Source organism: Sus scrofa, chromosome 6, assembly GCF_000003025.6.
Source record: "Sus scrofa isolate TJ Tabasco breed Duroc chromosome 6, Sscrofa11.1, whole genome shotgun sequence".
NCBI lineage: Eukaryota > Metazoa > Chordata > Mammalia > Artiodactyla > Suidae > Sus > Sus scrofa.
In genome coordinates this window covers 10311301-10328098 of record NC_010448.4, presented here as the reverse complement: position 1 = coordinate 10328098, position 16798 = coordinate 10311301, and the positions used below count along the sequence as shown (strand labels likewise).

Sequence of the window (16798 nt, the reverse complement as noted above, 5' to 3'; positions counted from 1 at the left end):
CCTGCAGGGAGACAGGGTGAGGACTGGAAGACTGGCACAGCAGGCAAATATGGGTTTGGTTGCAGCCTCTCCTGCTTACTGGGTCTGTGGCATTGGAATTCCAAACATTAAATGTTTGTCATTCTCCCTTGCTGTTAAATGACACGCCCCCTCGGGTTCATAGTGAGGATTCTATATATAAAGCTCTTAGCTCTATACCTGGTACACAGTGGGATTCAGTAAAGTTTATTTTCTGTCGGTCCTGCACCTTACTCTTACCTTTTGACAACTCAGACATAAGGAATATAGGGGCTGACTGAATGAAGAGTCTTCAAAAATGGTCCAAATCAAGGGACTTTTGAAGACAGGTCTTGGTAAACTCCTTGAAGGCAGAGGCTAAATCGTTAAAAGTATTCAGTACGGTGCCAAGCCTGCTAGAGTTGCCCAGCAAACACTTAAAATAGTAACAGTTGCTTAAGAGCTGGATTTTGGTCTCAGTTTCCTTGGAGATGTCGCCACCTTGTGGACATAGGTCAAAACAGCACACCTCTGGAACCTGGGTGGTGTTCCTAGGGCCATTTAAACCCTGACAGTTTTATCTGCTACCATTTATAGCTCCTGGGATCCTGCGCAAGTAAGGACGAAGGAAAACTTAGAAGGAGAACAGAAACTTTTTATGGTTCTAGAAAGACTGATGCATTTTCTTGCTTTTAATGCTTTGCTTGGAGACACTCCTGTCCCATCTACTGACTCTAAGATTTGCAAGTGAAAACCAGGACCTGAAATCCCCATAACCATCTACAAAAGGACCTAGGCTAAGCCAAGTGACAAGGAAAAAACAAGGGCCATGTTGAGCTGCTCTCAGTAAACCCTTTAGAACTATCTGGTCTCTCCTGCAATCAGTATTCTGAGATCTAAAATATAAAACCACCTTTCATGCAAACACACTTGCAATACAGCTGATTCTCCAAACAGGGGATATATTGGGTAAAAAAAGGAAACAGAAAGGAAATTATAAAAGGGGATGAAAATCCTGGGCTCCCACTCCATGAATCTATGATAAAATGGAAAGAGCCTGGGTTTAAAGACCAGATGACTCTGGATGCAAATTCCAATCATATAACGTTGGACAAAGCAGTTAGCTGTTCTAAGGCTTCGTTTCCTCATCTGTAAAATGGGTCAATGATTTTCTCTCTGTACCGACCACACAGTCCCACCCAGTTACAGTTCCCAGGGTGGCACTACCATGATGGTACCGAAAGAGTCTCCAGTAGCCCTGATGTGCAGAGGTAAATGAGACGGGCATGTGTGCAAATGTCTGGGTTTCTTTTATGATTCCATGTCCGGTGGCCCGGCATGACTCAATCAGTTTTTTTACCATGAACCCATGGAAGTCTGGGGTCACAGAAGCACTCATGAAATAATGCCCACAAGTTTCCTGAACAGAGTCTTCAAGCAAAGCCAATAATGGAAGGAAAGGGCTGCCCACTTCCATCAATTCATTTCTGCCTCTGCTTCCGGAAGGATCCCAATTAGCAATTGTGATCAGCCCTGGCTGGGGAAACCTGCAAAGCCCTTCAGCAAACTGGCCCAAAGAAGAAAAGAGGTACTTGAGTGGAGCTCCTGTGAGATGGGCTGCCCTCTGTCTTCACCTTCGCCAGCAGTTATTTCCTGCAGCTAATGGGGAGGCTGAAAGGATGTTTATGATGGTGACAGAAGCCCTCACCCTGGTATTAGGGAAACATAAAGTGAGGTGGGAGGCCAAGAATCTCAAGACAGTCATTATAATGGAACCAAATTCCCATCCCCAGGACAGAAGACACACCAAGACACCCCTTTGCTCACGGGTGGTTCTCAATGTCTCTCCTTGTTTCCAGAGCTGGCAAAAGACGCCAGCAGACTCATTTCCTGCCTGCCGGGTTCAGGGTCGAGATCCTTGTGCTGAAATCTGATGAGGTTCTTCTCTGCGTTATCCTTGAACAGAAACTGGGACATTACTAGGGACGCAGGGCCAGAACGGGAAAGTGAGCACGGCAGTCCGCAGGGAAGAAGATCAGCCGTGGAAATCCTCAGAGCAGCGCCCCCCCAAAAACCTGATGGGAGCCCCAGAACTAGCACCGATGGGTCTGTGTCGCCCTTGAACCAGTGACTTGATAAAGCCTCAGTTTCTTTATCAAATGGGCATAAGATCCCTTTGCTGCACTGCAGCAATTGGCACGACATGGGAAATCAACTATAATTCTTTTTAATGTTTTAAAACAACGAAAAAAGAGAAAAACAACAAAAAGTGTAACCCCAAAATTAAATAAATACAGTGAGTGTACGTGGCAGAACCCTGTGATTAAAAGTGAAATTATCCCCTTCCTTTAGAAGTTTGTAAAATTAGACATTGAGGTCATCTCTGAAAAGTGCCCACGAGAGTGCCTGACAGTGGGAGCTTCAGAAATGGTACTTTGTCCTGATGATTCTGCACGGAGGCAAATTCTGTTGAACCTTTTCTATGGAAGCATCTCAGTGTTAGCTTTTTCTTTCCTCCTCTTTAGGGCTGCACCTACAGCACATGGAATTTCCCAGGCTAGGGGTCGAATCAGAGCTGCAGCTGCCCGCCTACACCACAGATCCGAGCCGCTTCTGTCACCTACACCACAGCACACCACAGCTCACGGCAACGCCGGATCCTTAACCCACTGAGCGAGGCCAGGGATTGAACCTGCATCCTCATGGATACTAGTCAGGTTCCTAAACCACTGAGCCACAACAGGAACTCTTCAGGGTAACTTTTTAAAGATCACGCTCCCTGTAAGGGTTGGGGTTGGACGGGACCTAAAACTCAATCCCGAAACTCATGCCTTTCACCCTGCGGCAGGGATCCTCGAGCTCTGGTGGGTTTCAGAATCCCTCGGGAGGCTGGAAAAAAGTGAACCTTCCAAGAGTTCCCACTGTGGCACAGTGGGTTAAAGATCCAGCATCTCTGCAGTTGTGACATAGGTTGCAGCTGAAGCTTGGGTCCAATCCCGGGCCGGGGAACTTCCACATGCCACTTACGCAGCTGAAAAAGTAAAAACATATTTGGTGAGTCTATAGCAGTGACCATAAAAATGGTTAAATCTCTTCAAGTTTCTGTATTTTAGGGAGATGATGTCAATACCACTTTGAAAGATTAGGGAACGTGAAATTCAGTCCTTCATCCAGCAAACACGCATTGCTACTCTATTTTGTGTTAGGCCCTGGGAGAGTGGGAGGGATTCAGAAATCAATAAGACTAGAAGCTTCCTGAAGCCCCAGAGCCTATCTGTCCTGTTGGGAAAACAGATCAATTTCAGTAAATCAAGCAATTCCAGAACATGGCAAGTACCCATAGAAGAGAAAATCCGGGTGTCGTGATAGAACAACAGGGAGGCAGGGAGTGTGAGAGTCTTCTTTCTGGAGGACAGACGTTCAAGCTGAGAACTGAAGGCCAAAGGGGCTCAGGTATGTGAAAAGTGGATGGAACAGCCAAGTGCAAAGGCCCGGAGGCCGGCAGGAGCTGAAAAGGTTCATTGGGAGAGGGGGGAAGTGTGAGGGCAGCCCGGGAGCTGGCCATAGACAGCCAGGGCGGAGCGGCATGAGGCCCAGCTGGCGAGGGCTCAGGGATAACCCAGGCCCCGTGGGCTTGGCCAGGAGGTTGGATTTTATTGCACGTAGAGCAGTGCAGCTCTTTCAAATGCTTCCTGAAACCATCACTATAGCCACTAAGAGGAGAATGGACTGGAGGCAGCAGGAGGCCAGTGAGGCGTCACACAGGGAGGGAGGCCACCACGGGGCAGCTGTGCAGGCTCCCCCGGGTCACTGTCCCCCAACTCTGTCACACACATGGTGACAGCCCTCATGGAAACCTCAAACAAAGCCCCCACTGGCTGAGCCAGACCTTAAGCCCAAGGGTCTTATTTCTCTCTGCCTTCCCCAGGCCAGCTGCCGGCCGGACACCCCTGTCCCTCCTCACTTGGTCCTATGGAGCACATGTCCCAGGAGCAGGAGGAAAGAGGTCACTTTCAGGGGCCACTCCCATCATAGGCGTCTCTGTTCCACACTGGGCTAGGGACACTGGGCTACTCAGTCTGGATGCAGTCCAGGGCATCTCTGGCAATGTCTGCAGGCATTTCTGATTGTCACTGGTAGGAGGCAGATGCTACTGTCACCTACTGGGTCAGGCCAAGGTGGCTGGTACACGTCCTACAATGAAGAGGATGGGCCCCACTCCAGAGGGGCCCCACTCCGGCCCCAAACATCAACAGTGCCGAGGTTGAAAAACCCTGGCTTGGCAGTCCACCCAACTTTCATTCCTTCTCCTACAAAGCCAGGGTCTCCCACTGCAGTTCCCCAAAGGAGAAGGAAGAATTCAAAGCCTCGTAAACAAGGCAGAGGAGAGATGAGTGGCAGGCAGTGACTGATGCACTGAATGAGGCCACGGCACTTTACACATGTTAACGCATTTCCCCGTTTGTTTTCTTTAGGGTCTTTTTGTTTTGTTTTGCTTTGTTTGCTTTTTGATGGTTTATTTGCAACAGATCTATGGAAGATGGGTGCTTTCCTTACTACAGAAGGGGGAAACTCAGATCGCTCGGGAGAAAGGACACTTGTGAAATCACAGAGCTGGGATTCAACCCCAAGGCATGCCGACGCCCAGCGTGGAGTCCTGTTCCGAATTCCATAAAACCTCTCGGGTCAGCTGGAGGGGAAACGGAGCAGTCGAGTCTGATTGTAGGAGTCTGGTGTCTTGCCCGGGAAATGTAAATAGTTTATAGAGTACGGGGCTGGAGGGGAAGCACGCTGTCTGGTTTCATGGGCCACCCAGATGGCGCTGGGGACCCCCACCCCACCATCCACACCCTGCAACGCACCTGCTGCCCATCACCCATCTGCCGGCAGATGCTTGCTTCCAGGGACTAGAACCTCCCTCTCAACCAGAGGGAGAAGGGAGAGAGGGGAAAATACCATTTGTTTCAAACAGAGGAACAGCACTACAAGCTGAGGAAATGGTACTGAGGCAAAGCTCCATCCACACGTGCGGATTTGGTGACGTCCACGAGGCGCCACGTGAAGAACAGTTAGGACCGGAAAGGTGAGCAGGAAGCACTCCTGGGACCTCTTTCATTCATCATGACATGGTTTATCAGGCGTATCTTTTATATCGAGCCAAAGGGGAACCTCCGGGATAGCAGGAGAGAAAAGACACGATCGCTGACCTCAAAGCACCTCTGGTCTAAAAGCGCCCGTTTATTAAGAAACAGGGCATATGCACACGGCGCTCTATGGAATGACTGGCCCAATGGGCACCCGCAGTAGAGCACAGAGAATGCCATCCAATAGTCTCTGCGTGGGAAGAGAATTTGAAAGAGAATGGACGTGTGCGCACGTGTAACTGAATCACGTTGCCGTCCAGGAGAAATGGTGGCGACCTAGCACATCAACTCTATGTCCCTAAAACTTAAAATAAATAAACAAATAAGTGCTAACAAAGATGCAACTGAAAGCGACAATGAGGACAGTCAGGGTCCCAAGGGGATGAAAGGATGGATTAGGATGACAAAGGAACAGGTACCACTCCAAAGCGCAGCTGCAGTTCTGGGACGTGCGTGAACACTGACCCACAGGGGATGCATCAGGAAGAATTTCGTGACCCATCAGCCTTTCATCTTAACAACATTCAGACCTGCGGGTCTGAGAAGGCTTGCATCCTGGAAAAGAAGGGACCGTCAACATTCTGAAAAAACGCCTTCTCAGACTACAAGGAACCATATTAGCCAGAGGCCAGAGCCATTTGGAAAGAAATGGGATGGCACCAGGTGGGTTCGGGCACCCAGAGCAGCGGAGACTGTACTTGGACTCCTTTTCATACTGTCCCATTGAGACCGACCAAAAGAATCAGAGTTCCCTGGTGGCTCAGCAGGTTAAGGAACCAGCACTGTCACTGCTGTGGCATGGGCTCGACCCCTGGCCTGGGAACGTCCATGTGCTGTGGGTGTAGCCAAAAAAAAATTGTTTCTAATAAAGTGTGCTGTATTTTTTTAAAAGAATATAAAGTAGATACTTTTATTAATGGCATTTAACAGATGGAAATGACAGAATAGCCACCTACAATCCTGGCAGGTAAACAGTGATGCCCAGGTGGGGTACAGGCCCTTTGGCTCAGAGCAGGTGACCTCAAACGACAGGGAATGAGCTAAATCTGGCATGTCATCTGTCTTTATAAATAAAGCTTTATTGGAACACAGACATGCCCATCCACTTGGCCATTGCCTATGGCTGCTACGGCAAAGCTGAGCAGTACGACAGAGACCATAGTGTCTGTGAAGCCTAAAGGAATTACTGTGTGGCCCTTTCTGGAAAAAAAAGTCTGCCCGCTGCTCTCCAAAGCGCGCCCCATTGGCTTAGGTGGCCCAGTGAGTCCTGGGCTGGCAGCAGCAGAGGGAGCCTCCACCTGGGCCTAGGGGCCACTCCCAGCCCTTGGCCACACCAGCCACTCCCCCCTCTGATGGGGCAGAGCTGGGGGAGAGGGGGAGCCCCAGGGTCTTCTCGGGACGTAGGAAGCCCTACAAGAAAGCACACCCCTTGAGTGCTTGAATTCCTGTGGCATCTCCACTATTTATACTGCAAACACCACAAGAACTCATTTTTCATGCTATTTCAGCTGAAAACAGCCACAGCCGGCCCACAATCTGGAGATCAGGACGGCGGAGGACAGCTTGTTTGTGCAGTCGGGCTCAGCCGAGCGGGCTCCAGGTTGCCTGTACCAGGTGCACTGGGCCCAGGCCAGCCTTTCTTCTGGGACAGTGGGCTGGAGGAATGAGGGCCGGTCGAGGGGGGCAAAGGCGCCTCGCTGGAGACGTTGCCTCCTCTCCTCCAGAACCGCATGAAAACACGAGCTGGCCTTCACACGGCTACCTTGTTTGACAACCTCACATGGATGGTTAATTGAACTAAAATGAAACAAAACGGAGCCCAGATGTTGGTATAGACTCACCCGCCCAAAATTCAGACACAAATCACCAAATGGAAAGGCATCAACACACAGAGCAGGATTTATTGGAGGGGCCTGGGGTTACCTCGCTGTTTCTATCTCAACCATGTGGGTTTTCTTGGTCTTTTGTTTGTTTTTTTTCTTTTTATGGCTGCACTGGTGGCATATGGAAGCTTCTGGGCTAGGGGTCTAATCAGAGCTGCAGCTGTGACCTACGCCACAGCCACGGCAACACCAGATCCTTAACCCACTCAGCCAGGCGAGGTATCAAGTCTGCATCCTCACAGGGATGTCAGGTCCTTAACCCACTGAGCCAAACTGGGAACTCCTCAATCACTTGTTTTTGTTTTGTTTTGTTTTTCTTTCACAGCTCTTAGGCAAAGAGAAGGAAAAAAGACAGATAAAATCCTAACTTAGAATTTTCTTGGAGTTCCTATGGTGGCTCAGTGGTTAATGAATCCAACTAGGAACCATGAGGTTGTGGGTTTGATCCCTGGTCTCGCTCAGTGGGTTAAGGACCCGGCGTTGCCACGAGCTGTGGTGTAGGTAGCAGATGTGGCTTGGATCCCATGTGTCTGTGGCTGTGGCGTAGGCCGGTGGCTACAGCTCCAATTAGACCCCTAGCCTGGAAACCTCTATATATTGCAGGTGCAACCCTGGAAAAAGACAAGAAGACAAAAAAAAAAGAATTATCTTGTATTTCTCCCCATAGGACTGGAAATTCCCTAAGAGACTATGTTTGCTGTTCGCTGTTATATCTCTGGTACCCAGCACCCAGCCTGGCACGCGGTATGTACTCAATTAATCATCGTTGGTTGAACACGTGGTCCTCTTTTCATATATACCAGATGATCACAAGACACATACAGTACTCTTAGAATTTTTAAAAACAACGCTATCTAAAAATACGTATCAATTAAATCAGCGAACGGAAACTAATGTCTCATTCAGCGAATATTTACTATCTCCTGTGTGTGCTCATCACCATTTTCCCTCACCCCCAGAAAGCCATGCACGATACAATATTCATAGCAAATCATCATCGAAGACCTCGTGAGCATCCCTAACCACACAGATTGCACAACCCATCAGCACTGCTCTTACCACCTACTTCCAGAAAGATATGTAACCCCAGCAGAAACAACCACTCATCTTTAAGAGATTAAATGTTCCAGTGAGCCCACCACCACAGCCCCCAAGAGTCTGGAATGCCTTTTCCTGGAAGACAGTAGAAATGAACTCCAACCTTGGCACAGAGAAGATCCCGCTGTTGTTCTGGAGAAGTTATCAACAAGCATTGTGAGGCCAGCAACCGCTATGAATAATAAACAAGTCAGCGGTTATGAAAGTCTGAAACACAGAGATTGGCATCCAGAAGGCTTCAGTCCACCATTGGGCCCGAGACTCTGAAGATCAAAGTCGAGGCACAAAACGAACAGGAGGTGTTGGAAAGGAACAAAGCGTCTTAGATCTACATGAGTGAATCCATGCTCAGTCTTAAGCAGGAGATGTTGCGGCAGATGGGGACTCATTGTTCCCCTCTTCACAAACATGGTCGTGAAACCTTGATTTTTAAAGACCACTTGTGAATGTCAAACAAGAAAAGACTCCCAGGGACTAGCCAAGATCGTGAAACAGTGGCTGGCCCGACATGCTACTTAAACTGGGCTTTCTAGTCAAGCAAGACTGGTGTTGGCATGTCATACTAAACCCTGCCACTCTGTGGGTCGGCATGCCCACTCTGAGCCTTCATTAATAAAGACAACTGGTCTAGCATGATCTGGACCATGTTTGCCAGCTGATAAGTGGTTCCAATGGCACAGGGGAGTGAAGAACAAATGGGAAAATGAAAAACAAAAACAAAAACCTGGAACAAAAGAAGTAAACATTCTTAAGAAGATACCACCTTCCCCTAACCCTGCCCTAGAACTACAAAAAAAAAAAAAGAAAGAAAAAAATTAGACTTAAGCCGCATTGAGCAAGGGAAAAAGCCTTTCATCCTGGGGAGAAAAAACAAAGCCAAACCAAAATGGCAGCCTAATGTAAGGGATGCCTCAGTCTTAATGACTGTTGAATAATGGATTATGAGATGTTATCTCTTCATTCCACAAAGGAGTAGCCATCAACCTGCTGGGTGGCTGGCCTAGGTGCTATGAAGAAAAAGACCAGTCTCTGCCCTCAATGACACGTATGATTAACTTCTTAGAAGCATGTTAAAATTTGCTAATGGCCTTCCATGACCCAAGGTTGGTGCGAGGCTTCATAAATCACACTCAACCATTCAGCAAGTGCTGGTTAAGCATGTCAAATAAATAACGCTGTTCTAGGCATTAGGGTTACACTGAACAGAAAAAAATCCCATCGTGATGCACCCCCTGCATGTCCCTAGAGCACCATCCTGTGGATATTATTCCAGTGAGATTAGACACGATCTACTCAAGGTCACACCGGCCAGAGCCAGGACTCAGGCCCTGCCCACCCTCAGACCCTTCCTCTTTCACCCCAAACACATGCAAGGACCTCCTGGCAGATGGTACAGCGGGTTAGACTGACCGACAACAGCAACTTGTATTCGTTTCTTTGTTTCTACATAGACACCCTTTGACTATTAAACCCACAGGGATAGTTCCACTTCTGCCAAAATAAAGACAGCAACAATAGTACAACAATAACAACAACAACAGTAATAACAAGACTCCATCTCATTTTTCTCCAAACACATAGCCCTTTTAGCTAATTGTTTTGCTTGGTCTTGAGACGGAGCCAGAGTTGACAAGAAATACTTCGCTGTGTGTTCCCCACGGTTGAGCATCTTCAGGATGGCCATGGTCATTGGATGACCCTGACCCTTGTCAACTCCCCCGTTGAGGAGGTGATGAGCGGCTGGCGGGGGTGGGGGGCTGCTGTGGGGAAATGGGGTACCTGAGGCTGGAGTCTAAGGGGAAGCTGCTTCTCAATCTCCACTGATGGTCCCCTTGCAAAAAGGAAGCCAAGTGTTGTCAGAACTTCTAATTTTTCAAAGGAAGCCACACATCTGGATTGAAAGGTCAAATCTCCTCAAATGTCCATACTGGCAATACATTTTTAAAAGTATTTTGGAGTACGTGTACCAACATTTTTAGCTAAGCAATGCGTAGTTTGGTGTTAAGACTGGCACAGGTCTCTGCATTCCTCCAAGTATTCTTTCCAGCAAGTATCATGCACATGGAATAATACTTTATTTATTTAGAATACTTATCAATGGTTTTTTCCTTTCCATATTTACAGATATGCCATGAAACCACCTACACAGAGAAAGAAAAAAATGTGTTTCCATCAAATAGCATTATATTCCAAGTACCAAATACAAGACGTTGACAGCAAGGGCAACAGAGGTTTAAAGGAGGGAGAGGTCACCCAATTCTTAACTAAGTGTCATAGAGGAGAGGAGACTTTACCTTGGTTTTAAAAGGAGGGGTTTAGGGAATTCCTTGGTGGACTAGTGGTTAAGGATGAGGCATTGTCACTGCTGTGATTCAGGCTCAATTCTTGGCCTGGAATTTCCACATGCTGCAGGCATGGCCAAATACCTAAATAAAATATGTATTTTTTTTCATTTTTCATTTTAATTTTTTGCTTTTTAGGGCTACGCCCGCAGCATATGGAAGTTCCCAGGCTAGGGGACGAATTGGAGCTGCAGCTGACGGCCTACACCACAGCCACAGCAATGTGGGATCTGAGCCAGTCTGTGACCTACACCACAGCTCACAGCAATGCTGGATCCTTAACCCACTGAGCGAGGCCCCAGATCGAACCTGCAACCTCATGGATCCTAGGTGGGTTCGTTCGCCACTGAGCCACGAAGAGAACTCCTGAACTAAATAAAATAAAAGGAGGGGTCTACTCTGGATTTAGAGAATAATGGCAGAAATTAGATGAAGAAGACATGGAACATGCACAAAAGCTTGGAGATGAAAGAGAGCAAATACTCTTTAAGGGGCTGTAAATATGGGAACACAGAAGAGCAAAGAAGACAAGGACGTTGTAGATGGTGTGGACAGAAGGTTACACTGAGGCAATTTATCATGTTCCAAATGGTGCCCATGTGTTCTCTACTTCAGAAGATGAGGTTGGGGGAGAGCCTGAATTCTAAGGGGTGTGCTGTACGTCCTTCGATATCCCCAACACCTCACGCAGTGTTGAACATGTAGAGAGCTTTCAATAAAAATTTAAGGATGAAACGAGCTCCTAGATGGGAAGGCATTTTGACCAACACGAAGTGTGCCCAACATCAAAAGGTTATTAATATTGATGAGGAGACAGTTTTCAAAGGAAACATATAGGACCCTTGAGAGAAGAATAATACATGGAGGGTCTCTGGCAATCGTTAATGGGGCTGTCAAAGTTCAGCAGGCATTTCCTTCTTACAAACAATGAACGGAAACTCATTCCATTGATTTCTAATCCAACTGGGGATACTACACCAAAAGGGGAAGGGAAATAGAGGTTAATACGTGGCCCTCTTTGGATGCCAGAGTCAAGAGACACACGCTAGCCTTCCCCCAAAGCCTCCCCTAATTAAAAAAAAAAAAGAAAGAAAGAAATAGAAATAGAAGAAGGCACCACATCTTACTTTCACCAACAGCTATGGTCTACTTTCCCCTGCATGACAACACAAGCTCCGGAATCAGGCAGACCAGGGTTCAAGTCCTAGTCCAGCCACTTAGCAGCTCTGCCATCTTGGATAAGCTACGGAGCTTCCCTGAGCCTCTCCGTAGAGCAATGAGGCAGCGAAAACAGCACCTGTCTCAAATGACTTAGGAGGATGACAGGAATAATGTAGCGTGAAACCTGATTACCCTCCTGTAAAGATCAAATCAGACATAAGATGATCTCATTTCACGAAGACATCAAAAGCCAAGGAGCCAATTCTGCTGAGATGAAAATCCCACAGAGATTTTCTCCAGGATGTAAATTGCTTCTTGATAAGTCACCTCTTCCTTGACTCCTAAGTACAGCGTGCTGCCTTCACACGTAGATGTTTCTCAGCAGGGTAATCCATATGCACAGGTTGCCCACAGCTGTCCCAACCACATGAAAGACCCACACGCTCCCCAGTGACCTCTTGGTACAAGGCAGTCATTCATCAAATGCTCAAGGCTCAGCCCCAGACACAATGAAAGGTTAGCCTTTGCTTTTTATTGTGCTGGTGTTAGCTTTCCCTGTCTGCAGCCATTTGCTCAGTACAAAGCTTTACACTGTTTACAAATGTTGGAGGGTCCTGGCCTTTTCTCCTTATTGACTTTTAGATGCTTGCATCATTAATCTTTTGTTTTCATTGGAAATTTCGGCTGGCCACGAAAATGAAACACTGCCTTGGGCTGTGTCCCTCAAGTTCTGCTGGGCTGTGTTCCTCCAGGGAGGTCTGGTGTGATGGGGTGTGTTCGGGGAAGGACTGCTATTATTATCCAGCTGGTGAAAAAATTGCAAATGTTATTTGTGACACTATGTATGCCTTCGAAACCAGCCATACCCACCCAAGGAGTGTAGTGCAACATTTAGTATATGGGAGCATTCGATAAAGAACAATGGTTTTTATTATTTTTTTCTTTTTTATTTGCTTATGGTTATTTCCATAACCTGTATGGTTAAGAAAAAAAAAAAATAGGGGAGTTCCTATTGTGTCTCAGCAGGTTAAAAAACCCAACTCCTGTTCATGATGATGCGGGTTCGATCCCTGGCCCAGCTCAGTGGGTTAAGGATCTGGCATTGTCATGAGCTGTGGAGCAAATAACACTTTCATCAGTAAAGACTATTACACAAAGAGCAGAGCAGTAACAGAGATAAGCCATTGTCACTATATCGTCCAAGCTTCAGAATTCTGAGCATGGCATGGTGCAAGTTTATTCTTTTCCCTACTGGTGTTGCATGTGGATGGGGAAGAGTAAGTGGCATACTTTTTGTGAAAAAAGAATTGTTTTCTTCTAGATTTCTGTTAAATAGTTCTCTAGATCAGCATCAGCAAATACAACTTTCTGTGATGATGGAAAAGTAGAACCTAGCAAAAAGCTGACATGACTAAAAACTCAATGCAATTGAATAATTTTACTTAAGATCTCAGAAGACCATAGTCTATGGTATGTATATGCCATATTTTACATAGCGACCCCCTCACTTCTTAGAGTTGCTATCCATTTAGTAGCAAAAATTCAAAGGATACTTTTGAGATACCTTCCAATACTAGGCACCAAAATTAGGAACACTAGCTGTTCTCTTAAGAATCCTCATCTCTTAGAGTGTGGTGTATCACCTAAGATGGACCGACCTGCGAGATCTATGAGAAAGAGTCAACACTGTGTTAATCCACTCATAAGTGTGCCACTGAGATAGGATTATTATATCTTTTCACATATTTAAATTTCTAGCCTGTTAGCTTTTTAATAATCAACAATACTTACACTACCCAGAAATCTGATCAAAGGCAGGTGTTCAAGAAGGACGGATGTCAACCTGGGAGTGATGCTACAGAGAGTGTACAATGGATAAGAGAGTCTGGGGGTGGGGAGCAGCCTGAGAGCACAGACAAGCCACTTGATCCTCCATCCCTAAAGGGGTGCCAGCTGCTGCCCCAGCCCAAGAATACACCTCTCATCATGTTCCACAGGTCACTGAAGTAGAATTCATTCGCGGTGTATACCGCTTTGTACAAAGTATTATCACATCCATTATCTTTATTTGATCATCACAATGACCCTAGATGTGGGTGGGGGCATACATTTGGTGGGTAGTATTACAGTATTCCCATTTTACACAAGAAATATTAACTTGTCTAGGACTATAGGGCTACCCTACACCAGCACTAGGATTAGAACTCAGGCCTCACGGCTTCCAAGTTCAGAGGTCTTTTTAGTATACTCCATGCCCTCTTGCCCCCCAAGAACAAAATAGGGCAGCAGTTTGGATGGGTGAAAAAACAATCAAACCAGAAGGCTCCATATCCTGCCTAAATGTATATTTTTTAATTTTTATTTTATTTATTTGTTTATTTATTTATTTTGCTTTTTAGAGCCGAACCTGCAGTATATGGAGGTTCCCTGGCTAGGGGTCGAATCGGAGCTACAGCTGCTAGCCTATACCACAGCCACAGCAATGCAGGATCTGAGCCACATCTGCAACCTACACCACAGCCCGCAGCAACGCCAGATCCTTAATCCACTGATCAAGGCCAGGGATTGTACCCACAACTGCATGGTTCCCAGTCTGCTTCATTTCCACTGAGCCATGATGGGAACTCCCTAAATGTATAAGGACTTCTGATTCCGGGAGACATGGAGGAAATACACCCCACCCTGCCTGACCCCCAGAATATAGCTATAAAGCATAGACAAAAAACATGAAGCAGTTATTTGAGGACTCAGGAAAGTAAACAGTGGCATATAAATTGGGAAATAAAATTATAATTCAAAGTAACACTGAACAAGTGGTGGGTTTTCCACTTCTTTTCCCTCCAGTACACTTTGGCTTGAATTCAACACTCCAGATCCGACACTGGGCACTAGGACAGAGCAGAGAAAGCTTCTGAGAGGCCACTTCATTCTGGCCTGAGGCCCTGAAGAGGGAACTTCCAAAAAAGAGGGTGGAAATTTCCCATTTTGTTCTCTCTTTCTTTTCTCTGTTTTCTCGTGCCCCCAATCAATTTTTAAGGGTGGTAGAAGTGACGAGTAGCAGGAGTTCATGGGAGTCAAAATTCTGATGGAGAAGAATGTTTCTATCAATGTCATGGAGTTGCAGTCCCAGGGGGGTGGGAACAATCTTTATTTTTCTCCCTCTGTCCTGCCACCATTGGCCCCTGACCCAACCAAATGAAGGGATTAATCCTTGGTTCTCTAGTCAGAGGACCAAAAGCACAAGCCCCGGGGAGCTGGGGAATATTGAAGAGATCACAAGAAGGGAGGAACTCGAGCAAACAGATCCATGATGCGTTTATTAACACTTGGCTTCTCCCCCCTTACAGTACTTGCATCAGTCTGATCCTACTCAGCATGCCAAACACATTGCTCAATGTCAAGCCACCTCCTAGGATACAAATTGGTCACACGTAGGGCAGAGCTGAATAGTAATGAAAATGCTTTGAAAACCAAAGACCATTAGGATCATAGCCCTCAGGATGTGGGAGAGAACTTAAGGCCTGGCCATCAACAGGTTGACTGAAAGAAAAATATCAACATTCTGCAAGGATTTTAGAAAGAGCCAAAGTCTCCTAATGCAACATTAAAAATGTTCAGAATACAACACAAACTGTGCAGCCTATGAAAACTCAGGAAAATCTGAACTCACAAGGGAAAAGAAAATTGACAGACACCAACACTGAGATAATATGAATGCTGAAATTACCTGACAAAGACTTTTTTTACAAGTAGTATAAAAATTCTCAAGCAAGCAACTACAAACACTTTGAAACAAAAGGAAATTTAAGAAGTCTCAGCAAAGAAATGGAAGATATAAAGAATAATCAAAAAGTTTTAGAACTGAAAAACACAACTGAAATAAAAATTTACTGGATGACCTTAAAAGCAGAATGAAGATGATGGAAGAAAGAGTCACCAAACTTGTAGATGGATCAAGAGAAATTATCCAATCTCAACACAGAGCAAACCACTGGGGGGAAAAATGGGGAACATATCCTCAGGGGTCTATGCGGTAATGACAAGAATTTTAACATTCATGCGAGCAAAATCCAAGAAAGAAGAGAGTACAGTACCAAAAAATATTCAAAGGATAATGTATGATAAATTATCACAACATTGTGAATCAACTATACTTCAATAAAACTTAAAAAAGAATGGATGAAAACTTCCTAAATTTGATGAAAGAAACAAACTTACAGATCTAAGGAGCTGAGTAAACTCCAAAAAGGTCAAGCCAAAATAATCCACACCAAGACACAGCATAATAAGAACTAAAGACAAAGAATAAAATCATTATCTACAGAGGAACAACAACTGAAACTACTGTAGATTTCTCATTAGAATCCATGGGGCCATAAAGAAGTGGCATGATGTTTTTAAAGTTTTGAAATAAAAGAACTGCAAGTGAAAATAATGTATCCAGCAAAAGTATCCTTCAGAAATAAAGCTGAAATAAGAACATTCTCAGATGAAGAAAAACTACAAAGTTAGCTAGAAAAGACCTGTTCTAACCAAATTGCTAAAAGAAGTTCTTCAGGAGAAGAGAAATTATGCCAGATAAAAATCTGCAGTATCAGGAATGAAGAAAGAGCAGAGGAAGGAATAAATATGACAGACTACTCTTCTTTCAAGGCTCTTAAAGCAGATTTGAAGGTCGAAAGAAAAATTAAAACATTGTCTAATGGGGCTTTCAGTATATACAGATTTACTATATGAGACAATTATAAAGAAGGGGCATGAAAGATGCATATGTTGTAATGTGAGGAAATGCATATGATGGTAAGGTAAACAGTGGAAAGCTCGTACACATGCACATATATATAAATATAATGAACCCTAAAACAATGATTTAGAAACTTTACAAATATAAAGTAGATAAAAGATTCAAAAGTTTGAAAAAGGTAAACTATTTTTTTTACATGTTCAAATGTTCTAAAAGGAAGCAGGAAGGAGGATGGGAACAAGACAGACATGGTCCTTACATTCACAATGACCACTAATGGAGCAGATAAACATTTGCATTTTATCATGAAACTCCTGAAGGGAAATGGAATACCGAGCACTGTGACACAGACTAGCAATGATAGTCGGGAAATTCCTCTGTGCTGAGAAGGATGAGCTTTCAATTAAGAGTAAGAGCAGATATGAAGGA

The 16798-nt window shown here is 45.4% G+C and overlaps 1 long non-coding RNA gene across 2 annotated transcripts in view; it reads right to left on the bottom strand.

Moving 5' to 3' along the window:
• Nucleotides 1-16798, bottom strand: part of LOC110260910 — a 196208-nt gene that overhangs the window by 41264 nt on the left and 138146 nt on the right. The window lies entirely within an intron of this gene.